Below are 16,489 nucleotides of genomic sequence, written 5' to 3' on the forward strand. Positions count from 1 at the left end.
ATGTACAGTCATTCGCCTTTGACATATTACCCGCCATACATTTTGCCACGGATGCCTCCTTAGAATCGTAAACCCGATTACTTAGCTTGATGACGATGACTGGTTAATTCAAACAACACACAATCACTTAAGTACAATCCTCATAGCAACCTTAAGGCTAAATTGACAGGATGGTTTAAGTTACAATAAGAAGCATCAGTAAGCAAGGTCACGATGTGTGAAATGGGGCTCTTTGTGGGCCGAAAGCTGTAAAAGCCTGTAACGGTTACTTGACGGAGTTTTTCTGCCGAAGATCGCCTCGCGTCACGTTGGAAACAAGTCCTTTTAGAACTGATGACCATAAAAGTCCTTTGAGGACGAAGGTCCAAAAGAAAGTATTTCTAGACAAAACCATCTTTTCAATATGATTGCAGGTTGAAGAAGATTGATACATATTACCATTACGGCAATGTTAACGTAGTTAAAAACAGATTACATCCCTTCAGCACTTTCCTCTTCCCGTAAAGTAAATGCTATAGCTTTCGGTCATGAAGCAGATAATGGGGTTTACATTACATAGATATGCGTTTTCAAACGTCTGGCCATGCAGCTAGAGATGCTTATTCGTAGTTTCCATTTTCATTGGTCTGAACAAAGGTCAATAATTCGCAAAAGTCTAATTTGCAGGAAACACATTGCTTCTGAAAGAAAACTGATACCTTATAATACTCTTGCAGATACATTTTAACCTTCAATCCTTAGATGAATAGGCTCCCAAAGACGCCTTCAAACACAGCTATACGGCGGATGGATGGCATCTTCTGGGTGCCGTGTGAAGTTTTTTTAATCAATAAAGCTTTACATCCGCGGGATTACACCGATGACCCTTATCTGACGCACACTGGAGAATAGTCTCGTGAGCTCGGGGTCCATTCAAAGCAGTCTATTCGTTTTGGGTTGTCTAAGGTCACCAAACAGGAAACATAGCTAGCTATATATAGGCGACGACCGATTCGCATTCTACATTTGTTTTGTACAGAAAGTAGTTTGACTTTTGACTCCTTCTCTTCTCCTCGTTTCGCTTCAAACTTTCAGATGTACGCCTAATTCTTGTTAATTAGACCCAAAGGACCAAGCAGGAAACCGGCAATTAGTTGATCGGTGATTCTGCACGTATTTCTTTTGATGTTCATATTGCTCTGTCATGGCGACTTTGCTTTTGATACGTTTGAAATTTACCGACGCTGCTCGCTGTCTTGTTCTGACAGACATGCTAGTGTGGCAATGATATTAGAAATATTTACTAAACTAACGTTACAGGTTGACGCACAAAACTTTTTCGGAGCTATTTCCGGAGACCGTAGATTGATAGGTTCCACGGCCATGGGACGTTTGGTGATGAATTCCACGGTCATAAGTGACGAATTCCACGGCCGTGGAACTCATTAAACTACCATCTCCAGATATACCAGTTCGCTTTGCCGGATTCAATTCAGTAGTTCTTTCACAACGCACAGTCCCTACCGATCGGCGGGCTTCATCTCAATTTTTCTATGTGTGTGTTTGTATGTTTCCATCTTAAATTGCTTGAGCTACTGAAATTGACCGCAGTGTTCCAACTTGATGAAATGCGGGGAAGTCGTGTCATATTCCAGGTGAAAATTGCTCATGTTTTATGACGAGGTGAAACCTGCAGTAGTCATAACCGCTTGTTGCAGAAACGGGGGATATAGAGGTCATCCCGGGCTCCATTTCAGGTGGAGAAGGAACACATCAAGGCGGACATATTGGCAATTTGAAAGGCATTTACCGATCCGGAGAGCCGCTTCACTGAGTTTATTACTCCAGGGCCTTGTGGGCTTCCTGGCGAGGAAAACCTATGATGGCATAACGATGTGTAAACTTCTCAGGGCATTTTGGATCAATGGTATCTGGGTATCATGGAGAATTTAAACTGTTCGCCAACTCATAAAAATCCGACTCACCCGGACTTTCGACTGAATCACAGTCCTCTTCAGCTATCAGACCCAATCACCTCCTGAACGTGACTAAATGCGCGTGTTACGTCAGCAATAGGTCAAAGGTTGTTGGAAGTCGATATCGCCCCCCGTCCCGGCTGAGAGGAGGCTGGTGGGCCCCGATGTACATGGCCGTCTTCGGTATCCCGAATGGTTTTAGTTGGAGGACAATTTACATTCTCCATAATGTAATTTACCAACCGAGATTAACTTTCATACTGATATTCAGGTATCTTTAATTCGGTAGGAGCATCTAAGATCCAAATGCTAATAATCGTCAATCCGGGGGTTTTGCGGAGATGTTGATAACCTAAGGCTAACCACCGTCTGTCAATGAACAAGATATGAACGTTGCCAATATGGGCTGATGAAGGCTAGACGTGCAGGTAATGAAATGAAAAATACAAAAGGTACACAACAGGGTAGATTGTGTTTACTTCCTTGAGTGATTTTTGTCTTTTGTGTGACTAATATTTTTCGTTTTCAATGCTAGCCTTCATTCTACACAGCGCAAAAATGCGATCGAAAAATACATTATACACCTTAAATTGGTCATTCTTTGGCGTTCCTACCTTAAGGCGCTTGATTATGCGCTCTCTCCATTCTGATCGTATTTCGCCTTTGTGTATCCAGCCGTTAAACCGTAAAGTAGACTTTATTCCCCATGACACCTCTACATAATGCACGGTGTTAGCCCCCAGGACATGAAAGGGTGAGGATGGAAAGTTTTATTTCCTACCGCAGGTAACTTTTGTCCTTGGGTCAGAACATATGCATGGTCGTTCAAAGAGTTTGAATTTGGAAGTGAAATTCACCAAGTACTCCTACATATAGACTCGACAGCAGCCTATACAATATACCTTGGGACTACTCTGCTGAACCGGGCTGAGGTTTCCACTTGTGTGGGCGTGGTCACTAACCAACTGTCAGCCAATCAGAGAATCAGCTTTACCATAAGGAAACATTTAGATGATCCTCTAATTGGCTGACAGCTGGTTAGAGGCCACGCCCATCAAAGTGAAAACACGTATACAGCCTCAACCAAGATTATATTAGCAGAGCCTCCTATTGCACAGGCCACTAGTGAAGTTGTGCTTAGGAGAATGAGTATACTATCTCCTCAAATAAACACTATTGTTCCTGCCATGTTCATGTCCTTGGTGTTGAACCGTCATCTAATTGAGAGTTTCGACACCAAATACATTTTTGATATATGCAACATGGCATTTTTCCTGTTGCTGAGATCGCCTTATGTGTATAAAACCCTGACCAGATTTGATAGAGCACTTTTGTCAAAACTACCCCTGGAATTCTTGGGTCAAGGGATGGTGGATAGTAGGTTGTTAAAGACAACCATGTTTGACGGGGAAACTGTTGAATGCCAGGACATGCTTTCACTTGCCATTTCGTACTAAAGACGTTTGTACTACAGGGGCTAAACGCTTACGTTTGTTTCAATTGGAAATGACACAAATAGTTCAAAAGATAATGGATTTTCAGCATCTCTGACGATCACTCTGGACGTTACTAGGGCTATAATGTAGAAGAAAAAGAGTGGAATTGATTTCGTTGTCTTTTCCCCAAAGGCACACAATAGCCAAGTCCTCAGCAGAATGTAAAATAGTCACGTATAATGGTCGATGTACGATTGCAGATGATTGGTTACCTCCTCCACGCTAGTTGGAGGGTATCAATCAAAACCGTTATAGTCCTGTCTAACGATATGTAATAACCGACCGATTCGTCATCTATCAAACATAATGTTACAGTTTTAGCTTTAGTATTTTAACTGACTGTCTTTTTGTTCTGAACTTGTATTTGGACGCAAATCACGAACAGTATTCCACCGATAGAAATCAACATCTTTCCTTAATATTTCCAAAATGGCTCTAGTCTACTTCTATCTGGCGTTGATATAACGTACAATGTTACTGTATAGATATAGGTGGGTCCACAGCGGGTATTATCTTATGTTATTGTGGATGGGTATGCATATGTGGGGCGATCAGAACTTCAGAATAAGTCAAGTACAGAAATAGATAGCGAATATCATGGTAGTAGGTAGCAAACATCATGGCAAGATGCCGCTCTGTAATATTCACCCAACTGCGGAAGCACAACAAGACAAAGAAACAAACAGATCAATCGGTAAACGTCAGGTATGCCTGGTAATATTTGCTTTTTGGCAAACTTTACCGGACTTACCTGGAATTTACCGGTCTTGGTAAATCCCACTTTTCGTGCAATTTGCGGAATGTGTCATTCCGTTCCCAGCCATCTCCACAACAATAGCCCCCATAGTGCGAGGGTTACATCGTGCACAAAATTAACTTTCTCCTCGCGCCTCGACACCCCTTTATTTCCGGCTTGACCCCGGAGTCGGATCGATGGCCCTTTGGTCAGTCCGTGCGCGCGAAGACTCGGGAAGGGCCGACAGGCCCCAAGACTTATCTTATCTCAGTGATTTAGCTTCGGAAAGGTGTGTGACCCCCACCAACGCACTGGGATATTACCTCATTTGTCTGTACGTACGGGCGTCACGCCCTACTTTGGAACGCTATCAAGGGAGTGTCTAATGTTTCGTTACACTCACTTTCCGTTGGAGGCCGCGACCGCCTAGCGACTAAAGATTTCACAGAGCCCCCAATGAATTTCCCGCATTAAGAACAACTTTCTTTAAGTTGTCATTTAAATCATACTTTTGAATTTAAATCTTTCATCATACTCCAGTCATGAAGTTAAGGGTCACGCAAATACAATTTTGGTCGCCAGTCAAAGATCGCCGTCTTGTGCAAAATTGGGCATTACAAGAGTGAGATGGAACCTGCCCGGAATTTTTTTCATGTATCTAACTTTTGACTCCTTGAGTTTTAGAGACAGACATATGGTATCCGGCACACTCAACATGCACGCCGTAGCCCTCGCGTAAGAGTAGCTCCTGTTATGCAATAATGTCTGTTGTACTTTTTACGCCGTAACTGACTTGGGACGTGGCACGCATATGATTCAGGGTGAGGTTTTGTCACTTTTGTTTTGAGATATCACTTGATCACATTAGCGCAGGACAATCCAATTTCGTTTGTAATTACCTCCATGAAAAATGCATGGAGATATTGTCAGCCTTTGTGTCTATCTGTTTGTGTTTCCGCAAAGTTGTGGTCAGCATAATTTAAGAACCTCCGGATGGAAATTGATGATGTTTAGTATGTGGGTATGTCTGGAGAGTACGGAGGTCCAGAGTGATCATGCGCGGCCTAGCGGCTTTACTTGGTACTGCAGCAGAACGCACGGTTTTAGTATCTTTTGACATGGTCACCTGGACATGCCGCGGTCTTGATTATTTCGATGGCGTATAGATTTTGACGACAGTAAAAATCATGTGGATTTGAGGACCCCTAGCAGCTTGTTCCGCAATTGCAGGGGTGTTTTTTCTTAGTCTTGTCAGTTAATGTCAACCGTTTAAATGTCTTCGATAACATCCCTGTAACGTCACTTTTATCAACATTCAGACTTAAGGAAACCTGGACGGATGCCAAGGTCATTTCGCACATCGTCGAACCCCGTCCAGGCGATTTCCCTGCGGAGCTTGGCGGGAATCTGTAAGATTCAGACGGGCAATATTGACTTGAAGTCTGGACGCCCCGGCAATCCTTGCCGATTCCATTTTATCCCCTATTCCTATATATTCCTATAACATATTGGCGGGAAACTGGTATTTTCAGCTACAGACTGTGATTGCACAGATATACAGCTACTGCGTCAGAAGTAGAATTTGCTGACGCTTTCAACACTCAGATGTCGGATCGAGAATTTCAAGTCCCTTGCCAGCAGTCGACCATAAAATACAATTTCGGAAGGTTTTAACCAGGCTCGGCTACATAAACGGAAGTTCTTTCCCTTTGCTTTAGACACCCGCACAAAGTTGAAGACCAGAATATCCGTCCGTACAGCTCCATACACCGTGAACGATGATACACTTTCCACTTAATAAGCTTTGCCGACAAAGACCGATGTGCCACCACGCCTTCCAGTCCATTTGCCAAAGCCGAATGATCTGCTCCGTTCCTCGGAGCGCAGAGCTGGTTTCAGGCTGGTAAGGACGGGGTGTAAGCTAAGGCCGTAATCTATGTGAAACGGTCCCGGGGCGAGTTTCCGGCCATGCTTTCAACGTCACGGCTGAGATAGATAATACATGGAAGAGTTAATGCCGTGTTTCCGATTCAGGGCATAATAAATCAGGGTCTTTATTTAGGAATTCTCTCTTCTTTTTAAAGAACAAAACATCATATTCCTCCTACCTCGAAAATGAATGCATTAAGTAAATTTTACAATATTTGCCATGCTTATAGCGCTTACAGTGTGACTGATGTTAGGTTTTCGTTGTCGTTTCAAATTTCATCTTAAAAGATGAATGATGTTTGGGATTACTCGCAGAGACAGGGCGTGCCTCGTCCCATGATCTTATCATACAGACACACCGTAAGCCGGCAACTCTTTATTCATAACTCATAAGTACACACTTGATGGTGGCTTTGGGTGGTCTTCCAGTTTCACCTCTGTGAATTGTAAGCTGATAATACTCTGTGACTGAGAAAGCGCCATTTCACTCCACTAAGAATATTCCTAATATATTATCGTATTGTCCTTGGCATTGCCAGGCTGGTGTACTTGCATAGCGATCATATTTCATCTACGCTCGAACCCTGTATGCTGTATGATTGATATTTTTCCACAGACTGTACTTGCCACGGAAGATGAATATGTCTCGCTAAACAGGGTTACTTTGTGAGAATAAAAGAGACGATTTTAATCAGGACGTTCTCTAACTCATTATTTTGAGTTAGGGAACAGTTTCAATTCTCTATAATGCTCCTCTATGCTCATGTTTTTCATTGAAAGTACAGACGGAAAGTATGGACATGCTACCTGACATCACGTATGCAAGAGACATCTATCTGGTCAAACTTTTTGTGCACAGGCGTGTCATGATCTAGAAGATTCCTTCCCATATTTATGGAACCCCTTATCTGATTTATGTACATAGAAAGTTTTTTCCTGGTTGAAGAATATCAATACAATCAACACGCTTACCGAATGCATATCTCTGTATGCTATGTGTTGTCGCTATTTCCACTTTTCCATGGTCAGTATAATGGCTCAGCATGGCTAGGTACCGTATCCAATGACAGCTTTTTTTACGAAATTGTATGTTAGGTTGAAGCATATCAGTATCTTTAACACACTTACTTTGAAACTATAAACGTATATTCCTATACGGTACTCCATCTTCCCTGCTACTATCGACAGTATCTCTGCTCCACATGACTGCGTAACTTATGAAGCGGAAGTTCTTGTACAGTCTTCTGGAGCACATCGTGTGTTAATGTCGCCTGCGTAACGTTATCGATCGCGGGTTGACACAGAGAGATCCCCGCACGTCTGTATGGAAATGGCTAATCTCAACAGTGTGGTCCAAGGGTCATGCATCAGCGCCTTATCTCTCAGGAGACTCGCGGGACCGAGTCGTCGCTCAGGGTTAACGAATGAAATTGAAAACTCTTATCAGATCAGCCTAAAGGAAGGGCATAAATCAGGAGTTTCCGGAATCCTGAAGTAGCCAGTTGCTCATCCTGTCCCGCGGCGGCAGGAAGTGCTGATCCTCCCACCGCCGTGCGCAAACTCCGCGGGTAGGGAAACGTGATGGGTGGATATTAATAGGCTCTCACACGGGCCGGGCTTCACCTCAGAGGAACCGCCACTTTTCAGGCTTTGCCGCCTCAAGTCGAAGGACGTAACGGCAATAAATTATTCATAAAGATAGCAGCTAAAGGTGTTTCCTGCTCTCATCAGCTTCCATATTTTCAGTGAAGAGAGGCAACTCAGATTGAAAGGAAATCTAATCGACAATCTCGTCATGTCTCAACAATTACATCTTTCTACTTATAACAAAGTCTGGAGGACACATGTACAGACGTATCTTCTGTAATAAAGCCTTAAAAGAAAAGCTCAATTGTAGGTTTACATTGCCAACGACTTGATATGAACTGATAGTCACCACACATTGAACATGTACTTTGCAACAAAACGTATACAAACATAACAAATATTATCATGTGCTATGAGTGTATTTTATATAACCTAATTCTTCCAGGTGCGATTTACCCACTACCCTGAAAATACCGAGACTAGAAATATCTCCAATGCATCGCCTCACAATGTGCCTTCTGCATAACTAAACTGTGCATACCCTTGATCTTTCAGCACTAGAGATCTTTTAACACATAACCGGTTTGGTGGTGACTACCCCTATTTCAAACCAGATACCAGACATTAAGGTATAGTCCACTCATACCTGGATGAATGCCTTGTGATGGGGTCTTAAACTTTCTCGACTTGTGCCTCTTCTCAAACACGAGGTCTGTCCAAGAAGACGTCCATAACCGAAGCTAGGTAACAAAGTCAAGTGGTAACTTGGTGTTAAGTAACTTTCCCAGGGGACCCAGAACCCACTACCCTACTACACTAGCATTAAACTTATGTTGAAGAACATTAAACATTACATAGACACAGAGCCATGTAGGGAGGACTGCTTATAATGATATCCAGTCCATTGCCGCTTTCAATTAACGCTTCATTCTTCTTCTTCATATAAAGCGCCGACCTGGTAATTGTTCGTCAGCAATAACAATAACGTTAACAGTCACAGGGCCCATTGCGGTCCCGCGTCTAATCAGAGTTCCTCCAATACTCCACGGAGTATTATGCAAATATTGCACCGAATGTTGGTGAAGTCTCAGGGTGACTTTCCTAGCGTAACGCCCATTCCCTCCCCTTGGGAACAATTGGTGCCAAATTGATATTTCTAGAATGGTGTTGTTGGGATTTCGTTGCTCAAACGCAAAGTAACCGCACAAATTTCCCGAACATTCATTTGCGTGCGTCCCGCCATAATTCTGCGTTTTCTTGAAATCCAATCTTGGACCGGGGTATTTTGAGAATAAATGTTTTGGAATGGTTCATTATGCACTGAGATGCACGGAAGAGTCTATTTTTGCAAAGGTGGTCAAATTGGGAAAGCCTAATGTCGGAGTGGGATGACTTTGCAGCAGAAAATCGGCATGTTATTAAGGTTTTCCAATGAATCATTGATCGAGTGACCTTAGCTTTTACCTATTAAAACATCAATAACAATTATGGCTGCCAAGCCGATCTTCTACAAGAGGAACGGTGTTGCTCAGTAACAAGAACAAACTCTTAAGCCTTCCATAAGTCATGTGGCTGTCCTTGGTGCTGATAATACTGTTGTAAATCTACCTCGAGATCTGTTTCCCTAAGCTTGGGTGTTATGTACTCTCGTTAGGCCACATCAAGTGTATTTTATGGAATGCATCCCCTGCAAAACTCTTGCACATCTTATACACAAAATGTATGCACAGCATGCTTAAATTTTCGATAAAGAGATCTCCAACGTTGCAACAAGGATTGCAGCTGCAAGATCACAGACAACAAGTCTTTATTCCTGTATTCAAGAAGTGCAGGAAGGGTCGATAGGTTTGATAACCTAGTGTTACGTACCAACTTAACTCTGTGGTATATGGCACTACGTCGTGCCAGTCCCACAACTAGTTTCCCTTCTACGACTACAATCAAGGCTAGCGCGCGGTATATTCCCATTTTCGGTACTTCCTTGTGATGGTGATCATTGCCGGAGGTAAACAATATTTCTTGTGATTTTATCTAAAGCCAGACGAAGCTCAATGTGCGCTCAGAAACCAACCAAAAGATGTACTTGCTGTGGCCGTATGAAACAGGAACTACCTATCAGTACGCTATAACTTGCATCATCATTTTGAAACTGCTGGTAACCATAATGTAACAACATTAGGACAGACTAATATCCCCAAAAAAAGTCAGTAAAACCTCTTAAAGGGTGTTTGAAAGCTTCTAACATTACTTTCGGATAACTTTCAAATTACACTCTGACTAGTGGAAGGCCATTCTCTACAATAAAAAGACAACCACATTGCAGATCTTTAAAGGGAGGTATCAGGTAAAAGATGTAGCCATGGCTAGTGTAATGCAATCGGAAGCTTCTAGTAATATAATGGCCTTTTGCAAAGTTGTGATAATGCTCCCAGGCCACTGAAGTGTTGATGTGATTGCAAAGACGATAAAGTCAAATTGCATTAAAACAGACGGACCACTTCTAGCGCACTTCCTTGCTCCTAATCTCCAACGGAATGATTGTCTGTCCGCTGAAAATGGAGATCGCCATCTCCGCCGAAATGAGGTGGGCCAGCAATAGACCGGTCGATGTCTCATGGTTCCAACGTTTCCGCAGTAACGATTTCCGTTAAGAAAGCTCTCGTCCACAAAGTGACTAATTGGAAATCGGAGCGATCCCTCCTTCAGTGCGGCAGGCCTCAGGATGGTGTAGGCAAGTCACGTGTGGAGGGACGCACCGTTCCACCAACCAGTCGTAAAACATAGTGACATGGATAGAGCATACAAATGCCATGAACCAGATTATGGGACAACTACTGTTTTGTAGGCGATATTTATGACGTGTTTAACGTAGCCGTAAACAGGGATCCTCGGCATCAATACGTCATACGATCAGATTAAGGATTCCGAGTTTCCTGGCGCAGCTAAGGGAGTAGCGCGGTAAAGTTAGCAATCATAACTGGTATGCATCGGTCAGTTGTGCCGAAGGTGCACGTGTTACTATGTTTAATTGTATCAAAGCCAAGGATGTAACAAGGAGACCAAAATCATTCAGAAGAATTATTTTCTCCTTTTTTTTTACAATGGCGGACGTAGTCCAGTCAGAGGTCATAAGTTCGTATACGGGCTGTGTCGTTCACCCAACATGCATGTTACTAGGACGGGACGTTAAGCCGTGGTCCACTGTTCCTTGTGCTTGGCGAAAGGAGCTAGGGGAATTTACCCAGTACAATGAACCTGTTAACCCTATTCAGACGGGGGGGGGGGGCTTTTGAGGCCTGCGCCAACTTTGATGTCGTATAACGCCGGAATGGCTTATGACTAGCATGTGTCTTCTCTGTCAACCCCAGTGGCAGAGTAGCTCTTCAGTGAGCTGAACTGGTTCGAGATCACTTTCATTCTTTTCAACTTTTTGAAAAGCTGTCCACAAGAAGATCCCACTCGATAGGCAACAAGCACGTCTACGTCATATATTTACATACTTCTGTATTTACTTTGACAAACATACATCGACTCAGAATTCACCTGTCTTTATTCTTGTATTAAAGAAGTGCAAAAAGTGACACTTGTGTTGTAGCCTTGTATCACTACAACTATTTTCAAGGCTACTTCGCAAGTGTCACTTTCCCTACACTCATTGCATGTTGACCTTCGTCAAAGAGGAACACATTTTTGTGTGTGTAAAATCAGACGAAAAGCGAAGGCGACAGCATGATATTTCTGCAAGGTTCAGATGTCCCCACCCCGTGACATGCAGTTATAACGCAAGGCTAAAAAGTTCACACTTCACACCATTGATATTAGGATGATGATGATGATGATGATGATGATTGATATTAGGGGTCCATAACCTAATCAATTAGTTCTCATTCACCCCGACATGCCTCTTGTCGACCTTACATGCCGCTTCGTCAATTCAATATAATAAACGTCATCAATCCTACGACCACATGTTTCACAGCTGATGAAATGAGGTGCATGTGTTAGATCTGATACAACAGTAATCCTTTGACGTGCGGGCTGCATTTTTGTCTACTATCCCCAACTACGTACTTAGCTGTCTTTATACCCCTGTCACATTTGGCGAAAATCGCCAGGACGACGATTCTGCGGCGATCGCCCGAGCCTCGCTTGGGATAATAACTTTATTGCACAATTGTTCAAGGTACAAAGTATGGCTTGTATGTGACAGGGACGGTTTTCAGGTGAAAAATACGCGCAACCCCTTGTCGATCTTAAATATGGCCGATCTTCCATCGATACGCCCAAAGATCGTGGATAATGCGACAATGGTATTAGGAAATCCGTACGGTGTATTTTCATATGAAACGCGCGCTAATATTGCATGTTCTTCGTGTAAGGACGTGGTCACAGTCATCGCAGGTCTCTAAACGATTCTCAAGCAGGCTGTGACAGAACCAAAGTGCAGACAAGCATCGCATACTGCCTTTCCACAGCATAACAACTGAATGCTGTACAGTCCATGCACGACTATTCCAAAATAAATTTGTAATCGCACGACGACTGTACTACAAATGTAACCGTGCACTAACTGATGGCATGTGATATAAAGACACGTTTATGAGTTATGGTGTATAATTTGCATGTTCTTGGTCATACTTGTATGTCCTTGGTGATTGCAAATGATGGCAAAGGTACTCTCATATAAAAGAATGCTTTAGAATATGAGCAGAAAAATTAACAGCCGTAGTCTATCAAGAGAATGCACACGCCAAGAGAATCACTTGTCACCGTGCCCTTTATGTTCTTAACCCAGCGTACCAAGTCTGGTTGGTGATACTGCGCTATCAACACCACCTCTTCCCCAAAGTATACTTGGTAAAGGTTACCGATATAACCGGCCGATATTAATGATTCTCCAAGTCTAACGTTACGTAGGCGTCTCTGCTTATTGTCGTATCTCATAACATTTCCATAAAAGGTCTTTACTAGCATATAATTTTAAAGTTTGGAGAAGGTAAGCTTATGTTTAGTGGTAACGTTATGTCGTCGGTGAGATCTCTGCCATATATTGATGTAAATATATTCGCCCGGTTCTGTTTGACCGTTTGATTAAAAATCAATTTTTTTCCATAAATATCTTGGGCGGCCTTTCACCAATTTAGCAAGGCGCTGTGTTAGAACGCATTCTTACATTCTGATATCATATCCTTCCGTAGCAATAATGAATAGAGCGTTCCTTTATCAAAATCTTACCCTTGCAGTAACCAACAGTGTCTTTCACGGAGAAGCTCTACCGCATAACGCTATGTGACAGAGCCATCGTCTGGTACCGGTAACGTTACATTGGAATAGCTGCAACATGAACGTCGGTCGATAAAGTTGGGTCTGGTGGTTGCTCCAGGTCGTGGAGAGCGCACAGTTCACACAAATCACACCAACACACAAGCTTTCTGCACTTTTGGAAAGGTTCGGATAACTCAGACTAAAAGATCTCTTCACAACTTTGCGGTTTTCGCGCGGACTGAAAGAAATCTGAAGCAGAAACGTTGGAATTCGTGGGCAATTTTCCAAGCGAAACAATCATCAAACACACCCTCACATTTTACAGTAATTACGCCATTACTGTCTCAATGGTATAACAGGTCACTTGACGCCGGTATTTTTTTTTTCACTTACGCTGTAACAAGAGATTGGTACTTACCAGCTCAGGCTGACTTCAGAGACCGCACAGTCGCCGCATAGTTTTGCAGTGCGTCTCTCCATGTACATGTATACTATGGAAAAGAATGATGAGCGCACGGGACTATCCTCTGAGATACGGAAGCTCCACTGAAAGATGAGTGCCTATCTTGTCAGTCGGTATCCATCTCCGCGGTGCAGACTTACACCGACAGCGCCGGCCAAATGCATGTCCACGGCAGTCTCTCCCTGCAACATGTATCGATACCCGGAGGGTAATGAAGGGGGTTTTCAGCAACCCGGTACTAACCAGGTCGGACGAACGTATACATTGTAGAGGGTTGAAGTAGACTGCAAATGTAAATCTTCAAGGCAGTATTTTCACTTTTCAACATTCTAAAATCAGCCCACGTTGACAAAATGAAACAAATAGACGTACCACAGCTGCTATAAAAGGGCAGTCATCAGATGAAAATGTCCAACCTGGTCAATTCTCTAAATTACATACTAGTAATAAACATCGTGTTGAGTATAGATATGGGGTCACGTAAACTTATTCCTCTACGCAAAGCATCGCTCATGGCCAATAAATGATATATTTTGGTAGGCTCTGCTAAACCGGACTGAGATTTCCATTTTTGTGGTCTTGGTCTTGCGTAAAGAAAACATTTCGACGAGCCGCTTAGATGCCACGCCCACACCACAAATTTGAAAGTGGCAACCACAGCTCGGTTTAGCAGAGCCTCCCAAGATATGTTGTAACGTTATATGCCGCGGGCAAAGTACTGCGTAGAGGAATGCGCAAACAGTTATAGGCGATTTTCAACAAAATCTTTAAAGTTATAAAACAAGGCGGATCCGTTTTAGTCCAAGCCCTGTGTGATCCTCTGAATCTTTTCATTCTTACATAACATCCTGCACTCCAAGCTTTCAGCCTTAACCTAAGGTGCACTCTCACCGGACGTGGGGCACGCCTGCGGCATTGCTGGGTTCGGAAGATACTCAACGAATTTCAGGGATAAAGAACGAATTTTCTTACTTGCTGTGTATTTTGTCGTCTTCTATGTCATTCTTATACGTATTACGAAATATCTGAATTATAAAAAAAAATCGGAGAAAATAACAAAACAGTGACGCAGTGAACGGGCGCAGCAATACCGCAAGCGTGCCCCACGTCCGGTGAGAGTGCACCTTTAGACAGGCAGGCCGCGGAATGTCCCCGGAGCTCTGAATTATGCACGTTCTAAGCGTGCAGTCGTGTCACGAGGAGAAAATGGTATAATTTCCTCCGAGCGGAACAAAAGTTCCGCAGGTGTGTGTCCTCCGTGGACGCAGTCATCATGCCGTTTAGGTTGAGATAGATCACCCCGCGCCAGACAGCGCGGTGCCAATCAGACGTCATCATTACGCACGCTACTCCGGGAAGGAGTCACGCAAGCAGGGGACGAGAGTCAGTGGGGACCCCTTAGACAAGACTATAATCTTATCTATTTTACACACATTGTTCATTGAAGATCGGTCAAGAAGCAAAATGCTCATAAGAAGCTCCCTCCTTAAAATGTAGATGCAAATATAACAGAAAAATAAATTTCTTGTTGTCCTCAATGACCAATTTGTCTCACTACCCATCCAACCTAAAGAGAAGCTTTTACATTGAATTTTTTCACTGTCAGTGAACACATTGGGGCACTGTTGTGTTTACTGACAGTTAAATGATTAAATACTTCAATACGGATTATACCAACACAGATGAGCTTTTATGCTAATAGAAGCATTTTATCTGTTCTTTTAGTCCCAGGGGCAAGAAGCAAACTGCTTATACTAACTAAGTCTTCTCTTCAAGGCATGAAAACAAACATAGAACACTAGCAGTGAGTAAGAACAAGATATACATATAGAAATACAAGATGGATAAGAAACAATCAAGAGTTGGTGTACATTTAATCACGAAAGCTACCCCCTGTACAATTAATTAGAGAACAATATCGCAATATGTGACCAGTACTGAAAATATTACAATTTTGTAAATATGGAAATGAAGTGGATCCTCCTAACGTAGAGTTAAGAAGAGTAAAGTATAGTTTGCTGTCATTGTAGATGTAAAATGTTTTAAAGAGATGATGACAGAGTTTGATAATATTTCGGGGAATGGGGAGTGTGTAAATATTGAAAGCAGAAGGAATGTCAAACCAATGTAATTAAGGGATCAAACAAATAGGGCTACAAATTGAAAATTCACTAGCATACTGTAAAAGGGGAGGAGTTCGTGGTGGGTTAATGTTCGCAATTTTCGCCTCTTCACCGCGAACTTAAAACCAACGCGATTTTTGTCAGTCTTCTGTCCACTTAGCGCCTTGTTTCAACCGCGAACCTAAGACCACCGCGAATACTCCAGTGTCTCCCTACTGCGCAATTAAATCTCCGCCAACATTTTCCATCTTACAGTGTTCCGTTAATTTTCCCTCCCTTCCAGTTTGTTGAACGCCCCATCCCTCCCAGTAGTGTGATTGCCCATCTGCCGCGTACATGTTTCTAAATGAAGTGTTGATTGGCTTCATTTCGTGAGGCTGAAGAGGAGGGACACCTTTGGCACCGTGCTCACCATGTGTGGACGCTATCGTAGACCCACAGAAACGACTTTAACCCCAAACGTTCCTAGTATGTTTTGTTCATGACCTTCGTGAAAATCAGTTGGTGTTCTGTCTGTTTGTCCGTTGTCTTGGTGTGAGTCTTCATTTTCAAAAGGATGTAAGGCGAAAATGGTGTAATAGGATACTTGGAGAATTGGAAGGCTGATTTGGCACTCGTCGAATATTGTAGACAGACAGATACGAGGTGATAATGATGGCTACAACCACACCGTTGTAAAGAATGGAAACGGAATGGAAGATAGAGTCACGTTACTTCACATCTTACTCTAAAAGTCATTAAAACTAAGAATCTAAGCGGGAATTTCGGCCCTAACATACAGTTGTATCTAAGGGTTTTATGTTTTAGCTACACGTATCAGAATTCAAATCAAAGATAGCTCACAGACAAGACCTTCAATCGGACTTGCTCGTTGCTCTCCAAGTTGTGTGGGCCCATATATGCATGTGTTCATGTTTTTAATATGTTATAATCTG

General features: G+C 42.8%; 1 protein-coding gene across 1 annotated transcript in view; it reads right to left on the reverse strand.

Annotated features, from left to right (window-relative positions):
- Window positions 1-13,608, reverse strand: part of LOC118417916 (neuropilin and tolloid-like protein 2) — a 74,041-nt gene extending 60,433 nt beyond the window's left edge. Inside the window, exon 1 of the mRNA XM_035823677.1 lies at window positions 13,387-13,608. The gene's annotated coding sequence lies outside the window, so the exon portion shown is untranslated. The remainder of the gene's footprint in view (window positions 1-13,386) is intronic.
- Window positions 13,609-16,489: the final 2,881 nt, after the last annotated feature.

The sequence above is a fragment of the Branchiostoma floridae genome, chromosome 6 (assembly GCF_000003815.2).
Source record: "Branchiostoma floridae strain S238N-H82 chromosome 6, Bfl_VNyyK, whole genome shotgun sequence".
NCBI classification, from domain to species: domain Eukaryota; kingdom Metazoa; phylum Chordata; class Leptocardii; order Amphioxiformes; family Branchiostomatidae; genus Branchiostoma; species Branchiostoma floridae.